Genomic DNA, 12,799 nt, shown 5'->3' with positions numbered 1-12,799 from the left:
TCCCAGACCAGGGCTCAAACCCGTGTCCCCTGCATTGGCAGGCGGATTCTTAACCACTGTGCCACCAGGGAAGCCCCTGCTCTGTGTCACCTTTATCCAGGGATTCAGGCTGACAGAGCAGCCTCTATCTGTGATATTGCTGGTCTTGTGGCAGAAGGAAACAGATCATGGTGAACTGTCTCTTAAAGCTTCTGCTTGTAAAGTAACTCATGTCACTTCTACTCACATTTCAACAGCCAAGCCTAATGCCAGGGAGGTGGGCAAGTATAATTCTCCCTAAGGGCTGGGCAGCAGATACTTACATTTTATTGTTCTCAAATAAATGTAGTGAAAGAAAATAGAGACCTTTCTATTTATCAAATTTTAATGACTATTCCTTATTCTTCTTACTATATATAGTAGAAATCTTATTTTGAGGTTTAAAGAATAGACATTTGATGTGATTTACATCAGGACCTTTATTATTCAATGTCTTTTCTTCAGCTGGGATATAGTTTTAACCGAAGGCTGCTTAATGGTCAAAATGAGGTATAATATTAATGCAGACTAAGATAATAATCTTAGTGGTTAAATTTGGACTCATCATCCAACACAATAGTGCTGCCTTTTATTCACCTTCATAGCAGAATAAGGTAAACCTAGCAGTATTAACCTCATGAGCCATACCCCCTTTAACCTTCTGAAAATATGTTGTACTCTTTTCCTTTTTTAATGGTTGTTTTGTTTTGCTTTTTTAAAAAAGTATTCATTTTGGCTGTGTTGGGTCTTAGTTGTGGCAGGCAAACTCTTAGTTGTGGCATGCAGGATCTAGTTCCCTGACCAGGGATCAAATCCGGGCCTCTTGCATTGCGAGTGCAGAGTCTACCCACTGGACCACCAGGGAAGTCCCTGTTGTACTCTTATGCCTACTTTTAATAGGAAACTAATATTTTCATATTGAAATACATTAAAACAGATATGAAAACAATGATCATATGCTGTGATAATTATTCACTTTATCCCATTAATGTAAGAGTTTCAGCATGTGACATACAAAGTAGAGTTGCTAACAGATGTTTGGAAGAACACTGGTTTAGAAAATGTTAATAGATGTTACATTAAAAGAGGTTTAGGGCTTCCCTGGTGGCGCAGTGGTTGAGAATCTGCCTGCCAATGCAGGTGACACAGATTCGAGCCCTGGTCTGGGAAGATCCCACATGCCGCGGAGCAACTAGGCCCGTGAGCCACAACTACTGAGCCTGCGCGTCTGGAGCTTGTGCTCCGCAACAAGAGAGGCCGCGACAGTGAGAGGCCAGCGCACCGCGATGAAGAGTGGCCCCCGCTCGCCGCAACTAGAGAAAGCCCTCGCACAGAAACGAAGACCCAACGCACCCAAAAATAAATAAATAAATAAATAAATAAAAGAGGTTTAGTAATTCAAGGGTTCAGGGAGTGCATGGTTATAAACAGGTTTCTGTCATGCAAGATGTCTCAGAATCTTAATGATGCATTATTAGTTCATGAGCCATTTATCTGGTCATATTCTTCAGAACACACTTTGGGAAATGCTGACTCACAGCTTTCAACCAGTCCCCTTACAACCACTTTTTAACCTCATTGGAAAGCCAATCCTTTGAGCCTTCTGTTTGCTTCTAATTAATCAGCTCTCTGCTTTCTTTACTTCCCTGTTTATCCACTTTAGACTGAATGATTCATCATTTTAGTAACATGCTTGGCCAATTATGTAAGCCCCCTTATCCCTTATTTGTACCAACGGATGGAGCCAACTTTCTGCTTCCACTGAGCCCTGCTGGAGAAAGCCGTATGATCATTAATTTCAAACAGGCCCTTAATATCTGACAGTCCTCCTATGTTTCCTGTTCAGCTTACATCCTACTCTCCCAATCCCTGTGGCACTATTTCAGATCCTTTCTACTTTCTGGATTCTACCTCTTTCCTCTCCCCCGCTGTGTGCCCTACCCACCTAGCTCCTTTACACAGTACAATTGTGCCTGGTGTTCCCAATCCTACAAACTTCCTATAGCTGCCCCCATTCTAGCTTCCTTTTCTCCTGTTGGGACAGTAGAAATGTTCCTCCTCCATCCAAGGACAATCCCTCTGCTTGTTCTTTTATTTCCATATCCTCCCAACTTTCCAAGGATCTTACACTATTGATTGTACTTTTTTATGTTGTGGTTATTTAGAGTCAATCTTACTTTTCAACTGGTCTTTCTTATTAGCCATCAGCTTTTACATGTGTTTAGTCTTTCCCATTACAAAAAGGAAGGAAAGAAGAAAGGAAGAAAGGAATGAAAAACGGAGGGAGAGAAAAATTCTCCCTTGACATTACATTCTGTTCTAGTTAGTGCTTCCTCTTTGTGGCCCAACGTCTCACATTTCCATTTCCTCATCTCCCACTCTTAACTCAATATGCTACCATCTAATGTTTTAAATTTTAAATTGAGATTTAACATACATATGGTAATGTACACTAACCTTAAATGTACGGCTCAGGGAAGTTTTACATATTTATACACCCCATGTAGCTACCACCCAGATCAAGATATAGAGCATTTCCAGGAACAAAAAGTGGCAATATCCTCAGTGTTTACTAACTTGATAGCTTCACTTCACAATACATCCTGAAGATTACTCCATAGCAGTGTATTGAGACCTTCTTCATTTTTTTTTTCAACTGAGTAGTGCTTCACTATGTAGCTCTGCTATCATTTATCAGCATTCTGCAGATGGACGTTTAGACAGATTCCAGTCTTTTGCTATTACACACAGTGCTTCGACGAAGAGTAACATACAGACGTCATTTTGTATTTCTTCCAATGTTTGTTTGATTCTTAGAAGTGAAATTATGGGCCAAAGGTTAAGAACATTTGTAACTTGGCTAGATATTGTCAAATCCTCTCTATAGAGGTTGTACCGTTTGCATTCCCAATAGCCCTGTGTTAGTGTACGTGTTTCCCCACAGACCTACTAACAGTATAAGTTGATAAAACTGTTTTTTTAATTTATTTATTTTTAATTTTTGGCTGAGTTGGGTCTTTGCTGCTGCGCGCAGGCTTTCTCTAGTTGTGGCGAGTGGGGGCTACTCTTCGTTGCGGTGCATGGGCTTCTCAATGCAGTGGCTTCTCTTGTTGCGGAGCACGGGCTCTAGGCGTGCTCGGGCTCCTAGAGCTCCTAGGCGGGCTCTAGGAGCACGGGCTCTAGGCGTCACCAGGGAAGTCCCATAAACTTTTGAAATTTATATGCATATCTTTTTTTCCTCTTCTTACTTTCTTGTAGCTTACTTGAGATATAATTGACATACAATATGCTACACACAATTTGATGAGTTTTGTCATATGTATACTATGAACAATACTACAATCAAGATAGTGCATGTGGTAGGAGTGAAAGAAGGCTAACTCCTTATCTTCCCACAGGCAAACTGAGGGAGCATTCTTACAACTGAAAGATCAAGAAGGAGCAAAAGAAGCATGTTCTCAGCTCCCTCCAACATAGCCTTACATCTTGGCTTGACTGACACGTCCAGGTGCCACTTTTCCTGACTGTCCTTGGTGACTCTCTTTTAGGCAGTCTTGTGCATACGTCTGTTAGGGCACCACCATAATTTTTTATTTATTTTTCTGTATACCCATGAGATTGTGAGCTCCTTGCGGGACGACAGTATTTTATAACCCCTTGGTCTGATAGAAAGTGTGAATTAATGAACACAGAAAGTGTGAATTAATGAACAATACTGCAGAATACTGCAAAAGCAAAACTTACAAAGTCTTGGTAAAATTAAGAGAAATTTAAAGGGTCTGTTAAGAACTACAGTATACTGAAATTAAAATCAAATTATAATGATTTTAAGACATTTACTCATTTGACTCTTAAAAGCCTTGAAACAGTCTACCTTCCACAGTATTGAGCTGTAGTCGTGCACAGATCTCCACTTAACTCTTTAGGCTATTGTGCATTTTTCTTTCTTTTCTTTTTTTAAAAAAATAAATTTATTTATTTATTTTTGGCCGCGTTGGGTCTTCGTTGCTGTGTGCAGGCTTTCTCTAGTTGCAGCGAGTGGGGGCTACTCCTCCTTGCGGTGCGCAGGCTCTAGGCGCACGGGCTTCAGTAGTTGTGGCACACAGGCTCAGTAGTTGTGGCTCGCGGGCTCTGGAGTGCAGGCTCAGTAGTTGTGGTGCATGGGCTTAGTTGCTCTGCGGCATGTGGGATCTTCCCAGACCAGGGCTCAAACCCATGTCCCCTGCATTGGCAGGCGGATTCTTAACCACTGTGCCACCCGGGAAGTCCCTGTGCATTTTTCTTAATAAGACTAAGTGCTTAGGGCCCTTTCATAGGGGCATTTATTTAACTTCTTCATTCACTAATAGAAAGATTTTACATTCACTTTTCTATTACCTCCTGCTAGGGTACTTTCTTTTTTTTTTTTTTTAACATCTTTATTGGGGTATAATTGCTTTACAATGGTGTGTTAGTTTCTGCTTTATAACAAAGTGAATCAGTTATACATATACATATGTTCCCTTATCTCTTCCCTCTTGCATCTCCCTCCCTCCCACCCTCCCTATCCCACCCCTCCAGGCTGTCACAAAGCACCGAGCCAATATCCCTGTGCCATGCGGCTGCTTCCCACTAGCTATCTACCTTACTACGTTTGTTAGTGTGTATATGTCCATGACTCTCTCTCGCCCCGTCACAGCTCATAGGGTACTTTCATAATCCCTAGGTATCTTATCAGGAATAAGAAACCAGTATTGCCAGGAAACATGATGGGATATTAAACTGTAGTTAACAGTGCAGGTGTGTATTACTTTTAAACCTCAATATCAAACATGTTAATTGGTAAAATATATCAATTTTGCTGGAGAAGGAGAGCAGGTGGGAAAAGGAAGTTAGAGGATGAAAAAATGACTATTTGATTAATAAAAATAATTTTCTTTTTGCTGAACAACTTCCTTTACATTATGAGCTCCCCAAATGCATTTAACATTCAATTCAAGTTGCCACAATTTGACTTACATACAGATTTTTTTCCCCTAGGGGCACATAAACATGTCAATTTCTCTTTTTCCTAAAACTACAGTATTTTCAGCGATATACTCCATATGACAATGTGGGAGGAGGAGGCATCTCTGATCATTCCACTCAGTAACCCAGTTGCAAAATTTTCATTGCCCATCTTCAAAGTTCTGTGCTTTGTCATGCCCAGGGGAGGAATGCCTCCACTAGCAGATGCAATTATGGTTCTAATGGATCAGAAGGTGAGGTTTCCACGTGGCATTGGCTGAACAGACATAAACAGAGAGGTTTGCAATGTTGATGGGGTGATTGAGCCCGGCTCCTAAGGGGAAATGAAATTGCTGCCTGTGGAAAATACAGAGATGAGCTGGTTAGATCCCTTTGAAGGAAGGACTTGTGGTCCAGCTACAGGCAGCAGCCAGCTTCCAGATACCAGATCCTTAGCTGCCAAGAGCCACCTTGCATGTGCCACACCCTTCCTGGGGTAGCCAGTGACTGAGTGACTGGCCATGCTTCCTCCAGAACTCCCCACCAGGCTGGCTGAGGCTTGCCAAGCTTGCCCTGCACTTTGATTCCTCTGCTCAATTCTGCTTCTGCTCCCTTAACATCATCGGTGTTGATCCCGAACAAACAACTTGCACCCCAAACTCCATCTCAGTATCTGCTTTCAGAGAACCCAACTGGCAAGATGGTGCACAGTGAGGGGAAGAAGGAATATGGATGGGATACAAGGGAACCACTGACCGCTTCCTCCACTGCCAATGGTAGAAGTAAGTGGAAAACTAGTAACTCGATAGCAACTGGACCGCAAAAGGCTTAGCTCCCACAGAAATTAAGGTTTGGTTTACTTCATCGGGTAAAAAATCCCAACCAGCTGAGATACAGGTGGAAAACCAAGGGAACATGGAATAGGTGGTGGAAAAATAAGTCATAAATACTAACTATAGTATTTATACAACATTGCAGAAGTAAGAACAATTTCAGCAACTCGTGTTTTCTTCTCTGCTGTGTTGTCTATATGCTTATGTACTTTAATTTCCCCTCTTCTTTCTTCTCCCTTTCCCCCCCACAGTCTTATATAGAGAGCATATTGGTGGTTGTTAACTTTAAATTTTACTCTACGTATTACAGACTATCAGTAAGGGCTGTGGTAGAACAAAAGACAAATGGACATCTCCCAGATACCCTGGACTTAAAGCTGGATGTAGTAACTGTTTAGACTTTGGGACTTTGTAGAAGGGATGAATATATTTTTCTTTGCATAAGGATAGTTTAATTTTGATAGGTGAGAGCACTTTGGGGATTATAAATATGTGAAGAAAGGTATTTGTTGATGTTGGTCTATGAAGGAGTGGAGAGGAAGAGGGAAAAGGAGGAGGAAGAGGCAGAGGGAGAAGAGGGGAAGGAGGAGGAGAAGAAGACAAAAAAGAATTACTTTAATATATCTAACATTTACTGAGTACTTGAATTAACTTTGCGGTACGCGGGCCTCTCACTGTTGTGGCCTCTCCCGCTGCGGAGCACAGGCTCCGGATGCGCAGGCTCAGCGGCCATGGCTCACGGGACTAGCCGCTCCGCGGCATGTGGGATCCTCCCAGACCGAGGCGTTCTGAACCCGCGTCCCCTGCATCGGCAGGCGGACTCCCAACCACTGCGCCACCAGGGAAGGGAAGCCCTGAATTAACTTATTGAATGAATTAAGTCATTGAATCAGGACAGCACCATGAGAATGGTACTATTCATTTCTCCATTTACAGATGAAACAGAGGCTCCTACAGCTTAATTAACTTGGCCACAGTTGCAGAGTGTTTGCCCCTAGGCATTCTGTGTATAGGGCTCATGCCCTATATTGACTTATTTTACTGTAGAGGAGATAGGTCATTCTTTTAGGTTGCCCAGCATCTGAATCCTGTATTGTGCTTGGGAAATTCTCTTTCATGTATCTTGGTAGGAGACAGAGCCCACCTGCCTCTACAAAGCTGAAAGTGCTAATACTTACTTCCCAGTTTCCCTGGCACCTTGGATGCGGCATGTGATCAAGGCTCACCCATCAGGTTCACTCTCTGGTGGCCATTGCAGCGAGGGCAAGTTTCAGGAGCACCAGGGGCAGCACTGCTAGTCATAGACTCCAGTGTCTAGTGCCAGGGGTGTTAGGGTCGTAAGCTGCAGCTTCCAGTGCTTGCTTTTGCTAGTAGCAACAGTCCTGTCCTCACTAGACCAGTCTTTTTTTTTTTTTTTTTTTTTGGCCACGCCATGTGGCTTGCAGGATCTTCGTTTCCAGATCAGAGGTCGAACCTGTGCTCCCTGCAGCAGAAGCATGGAGTCCTAACCACTGGACCGCCAGGGTATTCCCTAGACCAGTCTTGAAGCATTATTTTGGAAGTTCTTGGCTATGAAGACTTCGACGTTGCTCTGTAGCCTTCTTGGCAATTCTGTGAGGTACCCAATATTCTGATGTGTAGCAACAAACCCTCACTAGTGGTTTAGCCTTATTACTAAAATGAAATATAGCTTCACCTATACAGCTCACAGCTTTTTCTGTACCAGACACTGTTCTAAGTGCATTTTACACATGAGCCAAATGAAATCTTAGAAAATCTTAAGACTTCAGTTCAACTATTGTCTGCATTTTGCTATGAGGAGACTTAGGTACAGAGAGCTTAAATGACTTGTCCAAGGTCACAGAGAGATGTGATTCAAGCCCAGGTAGTCTGTCACCATAGTCTATAATCACCATCAGTCATTTTACCAGGGCTCTTTCTTTTCTAAAATCCATTGTTTGGTTCTACTCTCTCTCGCATGACTGCATTTTATTATCAAAGAGTTTTGTTTTGTCTTTTTCAAGAAGAGCTCATAGTTTTTGTTTTGTTTGAGCTCTCTCGTGCTGGAGAGTATTTGTCTTCTACTTTTATTTATGAAGAGCAAATTTGTGAAAATAAATTCTTTTTTTAATATAAACTTTTAGGTCACACTTTCTTATAGAACTCTCCAGACCTGGTTCTGCTGTCTTCTGGAACAGATGATTTTTGCCACTGGATTTTTCTCTCTTGTGTGTAACTTTTTCTTTTTTGCTTTTCTCTGTCTGGATTGGTCCTTTTCCCTTCATTAGAATATATCTTGATTTGGGGTAAAACCTCAGTTTTTCTTGGTCATCTTATGGCTTTTTGTCCTGAAGACTCGAATCTTTATTTGGAATGGTTTTCTTCTATCAGTGTTTGGAAAAAAATTTTTAATTTATTTGTTTGGTTCTATTCTTTGGGAATATCAATTGTGTGTCTGTTAGAGCTCCTTTGACTGCTATATCGCTCATCTTCTCTAATGTTTTTATATCACTGCCCTTTTCCATCTCTTTCTGGGGCTTTAAAAAAGCCTGTCATTTATGTCCTTTGTTATGTTTTTGATTGCATTTTTTCCACTTTTATTTATCATGTAGTGTTTTTTGGTAATGATTTTTCTGTTTCTATCCCACCATTTCTCTTGAGCTCTGATGCCTTGCCCTATTGTTTTTTGAACCCTTCCTCTGTTTCCTTGGATAATTCCTCTTTTTAAATTTTTTAAATTAATTTATTTTTGGCTGCGTTGGGTCTTCATTGCTACATGCGGGCTTTCTCTAGTTGCGGTGACTGGGAGCTACTCTTCCTTGCGGTGAGCAGGATTTTCATTGCTGTGGCTTCTCTTGTTGCGGAGCACGGGCTCTAGGCACGTGAGCTTTAGTAGTTGTGGCTCACAGGCTCTAGAGCGCAGGCTCAGTAGTTGTGACGCACGGGCTTAGTTGCTCCGCAGCATGTGGGATCTTCCCGGACCAGGGCTCGAACCCATGTCCCCTGCATTGGCAGGCAGATTCTTAACCGCTGAGCCACCAGGGAAGCCTGGGTAATTCCTCTTTTATACATATTCTTTATCTGCAGTTTGATTACATTCGTTTACTCTTTTCTTTCTTCCTCCAGTATATATGCATAGACCCTGGATGGTTCATTTCTGATGTCAGCAGGGGGAGGTTTGTTGGGGGAGGAGGTCAAGAAAAATTGGGTAGTTTTCAGGTCCCTATAATTACAACTTCCTCTTTCCTAAGGGTTCATATACTCTTCATATTTAGCATTCAGGAGGTTAGTGTGGTATACAGTAAAATCCCTTAACCTCTGGAAAATCCCTTAAACTCTCTTTCTTTTTCTCAGCTCTAGACCAGGTTATAGACAAAACAACTTATTGCTATCATGGTCTCTCCTTCAGCTATCCCTCCTCTGCCACTTCACATTGCAAAATTGGCATCTCGTTTGGGGCAACCACTGCTTCTCCCATGGTCTCCCCTCACCCCTTAATCTTGGTGCTTTAATCAAAGACTCTTTGGAATTGTCACCTATTCTCAGAAACATATACCCGACCTGAGGTCCAAGGCTCTCCCACCATTTCTGTTCAAATTTGAAAGTGTTTGGCAAACGTTCTTCATGATTGTTGTTTGAAATGGTAGTATCTCCCTGTTTCACTGAAGATGGGAATAAGGAATCGAGGAGTGGCTTACCTACGTGGTTCTAGATCAGGGTCTCTCATGAGACTGCAGTCATCTCAAGGTTTGACTGGGGCTGGAGAATCCCATCCCAAGCTCACCGTCATGGTTGCTGGCAGGTTTCAGTTCTTTGCTGATAACTGACCAGAGGCTTTAGTTCCCACCACATGGGCCTCTCCCATAGGGCTGCTAATGCATGGCAACTTGCTCCCCCCAGAGAATGTGATGGGAGTGATAGAAAGAAGGAAAGTGAGAGGGAGCACAAGAGAGCACCCCAAATGGCAATCATATTCTTATATAATTTAATTTCAAAAGTGACACACTATCACTTCTGCTGTATTCTACTGTTCACACAGACCAATGCAGGCACAATGAGAGGGGACCGCACTTAGGTGTGAATACCAGAAGGTAGGGACCATAGAGGCTATCTTGGAAGACGGTTACCACAAGCATGTGTGTGTTTGTGTGTGTGTGTGTGTGTGTGTGTGTATACTTGTACAGGTATATATATATATGTATGTATATATATATATATAAAATACCACACACATACACACAAAAATTAACATGAAGAATGTTTATAACAATTCTAAATTTGAATGTACTTAATAATATAGCTTCAAAATATATGACTAAAAAATTGATAAAACTACAAGGAGAAAGAGAACTCTCCCATCATAGTGAAAGATTTTAATTCATTCACCCAGTAATGAATAGATCAAATAGATGAAAATATCAGTAAAGATAAATATATTTTGATTAATACAGTTCACAAACTCAATCTAACGGACATATATAGGACCCCATAAAACAATTGGAGAATGCACATTCTTTTCATGCCATACAGATCCTTGTGAAATTTGACTACTTAATAGTCCACAACTTGTGTCAATACATTTTGAGGAATTGGAACTGCAATTTCTGACCACAATGCCTTTAAAATGCAAATCAATTTGTAAAAAGATGATCATGAAAATCTTATACATTAGCAAACTTTAAAATAAACTGCAAAATTATTCACAGGTAAAAAAAGAAATCATAATGGGAAATTTAAAATACATAGAACTGAAAAATAAAAACAAATGCAACATATAAAAATTTTGGAGATTCAGCTATAGCAATGCATAGAGGGAAACTTATAATCTTAAATGGATAATTTAGAAAAGCCAAAAGACAGAAAATTAATGAGCTAAGTGGTTAATTTATTTTATTTATTATTTATTTATTTTTTTGGCTGCATCGGGTCTTCGTTGTGGCACGCGGGATCTTCATTGATGCAGGCGGGATCTTTTGTTGCAGCCCGCGGGCGTCTCTCTAGTTGTGGTGTGCAGGTTTTCTCTTCTCTAGTTGTAATGCGTGGGTTCCAGAGCGCGTGGGCTCTGCAGTTTGCAGCACATGGGCTCTAGTTGAGGCGTGCGAGCTCAGTAGTTGTGGCACGTGAGCTTAGTTGCCCCACGGCATGTAGGATCTTAGTTCCCCGACCAGGGATCGAACCTGTGTCCCCTGCGTTGGAAGGCAGAGTCTTTGCCATTGGACCACCAGGGAAGTCCCCGTAAGTGGCTAATTTAAAAGTTATTAGTGTAACAACAGAATAAACCCAGGAATAGTAGAAGTATGGAACTAATAAAGTAGAAATTAATGAAATAGAAAACAAAGGTAAAAAAAGAATCAAAAAGCAAAAAATTGGTTCTTTGAAATGACTAATAAAATTAACATACCTTTGGAAGATTAGTTTAAAAAAGGGAAAGGGTGCAAAAGCACTATACTGGAAATAACTGGGACATAACACAAGGGGCAGCAGAGATTAGAAAGAAGTTAAGAGAAAAACTCATTTTTAAATAAATATAAATGAACAAATGCCTAGTAAAAAAGTAATTTACCAAAATTAACAAAAAATCCAAACCCAACACTGTGTATTCCTTTAAACACATGGAATTGGTAATTTCAAATGGGATTCTCATAAAGAAAACAACTGCTCCAGATAATTTTGAGGACAAGTTCTAACAAACATTCAATGCAAACTCTTCTAGAGAATTGAATAAACAAGCACATTTATTCATTCTATGGGATTTATTAAATTATTAATTTCAGAAGGTTGTAGTAACTATTAGAAAAATCAGCAAAGCATTTTGTTAATTCTTCTGTTAAATACTCCAGCAGTTCAGGGTAACTCTTGGGTTTATTGTAAGCTCTATCTGATTCGGTTTACATAACTGAACTTACCTCAGGTGTTTAGAGCCCAAGAGAATCCTGTTTTCAGTCTTCTTATTCATCCATGTTAATAGAAGTAATCGTCCCTTTTGTGAGGTGTACACTTTCCAGCAATCTGTGAGAGCATGGTGTTGTAGTATCTGCAAGCAGAGAGTTTGCAAAGTCCACAAACTCTTCCGTGGGAATTACAGATGGAAGAACTTCTTGTATTACCCATATCAGTTCGAATTTGCCCCAGTTTTTCCACTTAAATAATCTTATATAATATGCCTGAGTTGGTGTAATCCCTTCTCTCCCCAAATTCCAAGAATCTGAAATCTGGAACTCAACCTTTACCACTGAGTTTAAGAGGAATATATTTAATTGACATAAAGTATAATTCAGCCCTTTTCTCTCTCTGTTCTGCATGCTGCCATAGTTTGGACCTTGTGAAAATTTGTCCATTTATGATGCCTGAAAACTCCTCTCATTAATCCTTTCTGTGCCCTCTGATGCTCTTGCTGGGCTCCCAGGGGCTGTCTTTTTCTTTCATGATCAAATAAATGAACTCTGTCCTAGATGTTTATGAATCACAATTGCAGACTTCTTGTTGATTTGTCTATTTTCTCCCTTCTCTGAGTTTATCTTTTATTTCCAGTGGAAGCATCACTCCCAGCCTCTTGGGGAGGCTCTTTATTTCCAACAGCCCACAGAACCTTTCCTGTGTGGCATTATGCTAAAGGTATGGATTGGAGTAAGACACGCTCAATAAAACTATCAAGTATCAGCGCAATTTATTCAACATGGCAATTTACTCAACATGTTTCTGCTCAGTTTTCTCATCTGTTAACTGGGAACAGTGATCCTACCTTGCAGGGATGAATGTTTGTGTCCCCCTAATAGTCATATGTTGAAACCCTACCCTTATACCCCAGCATGATGGTATTGGGAGGTAGTTAGGATTAGATGAGGTCATGAGGATGGAGCTAATCTCATGAATGGGATTAGTGTTCTTACATGACTCACGAGAGAGCTTGCTTCTCTCTGCTCTCTTCCATTCAGGATGTAACTAGAAGTCTGCCACCAGAG

The sequence above is a fragment of the Stenella coeruleoalba genome (assembly GCF_951394435.1).
Source record: "Stenella coeruleoalba genome assembly, chromosome: 2".
NCBI lineage: Eukaryota > Metazoa > Chordata > Mammalia > Artiodactyla > Delphinidae > Stenella > Stenella coeruleoalba.
The sequence above is the reverse complement of the archived record's forward strand: the minus strand, read 5'-3'. Positions refer to the sequence as shown.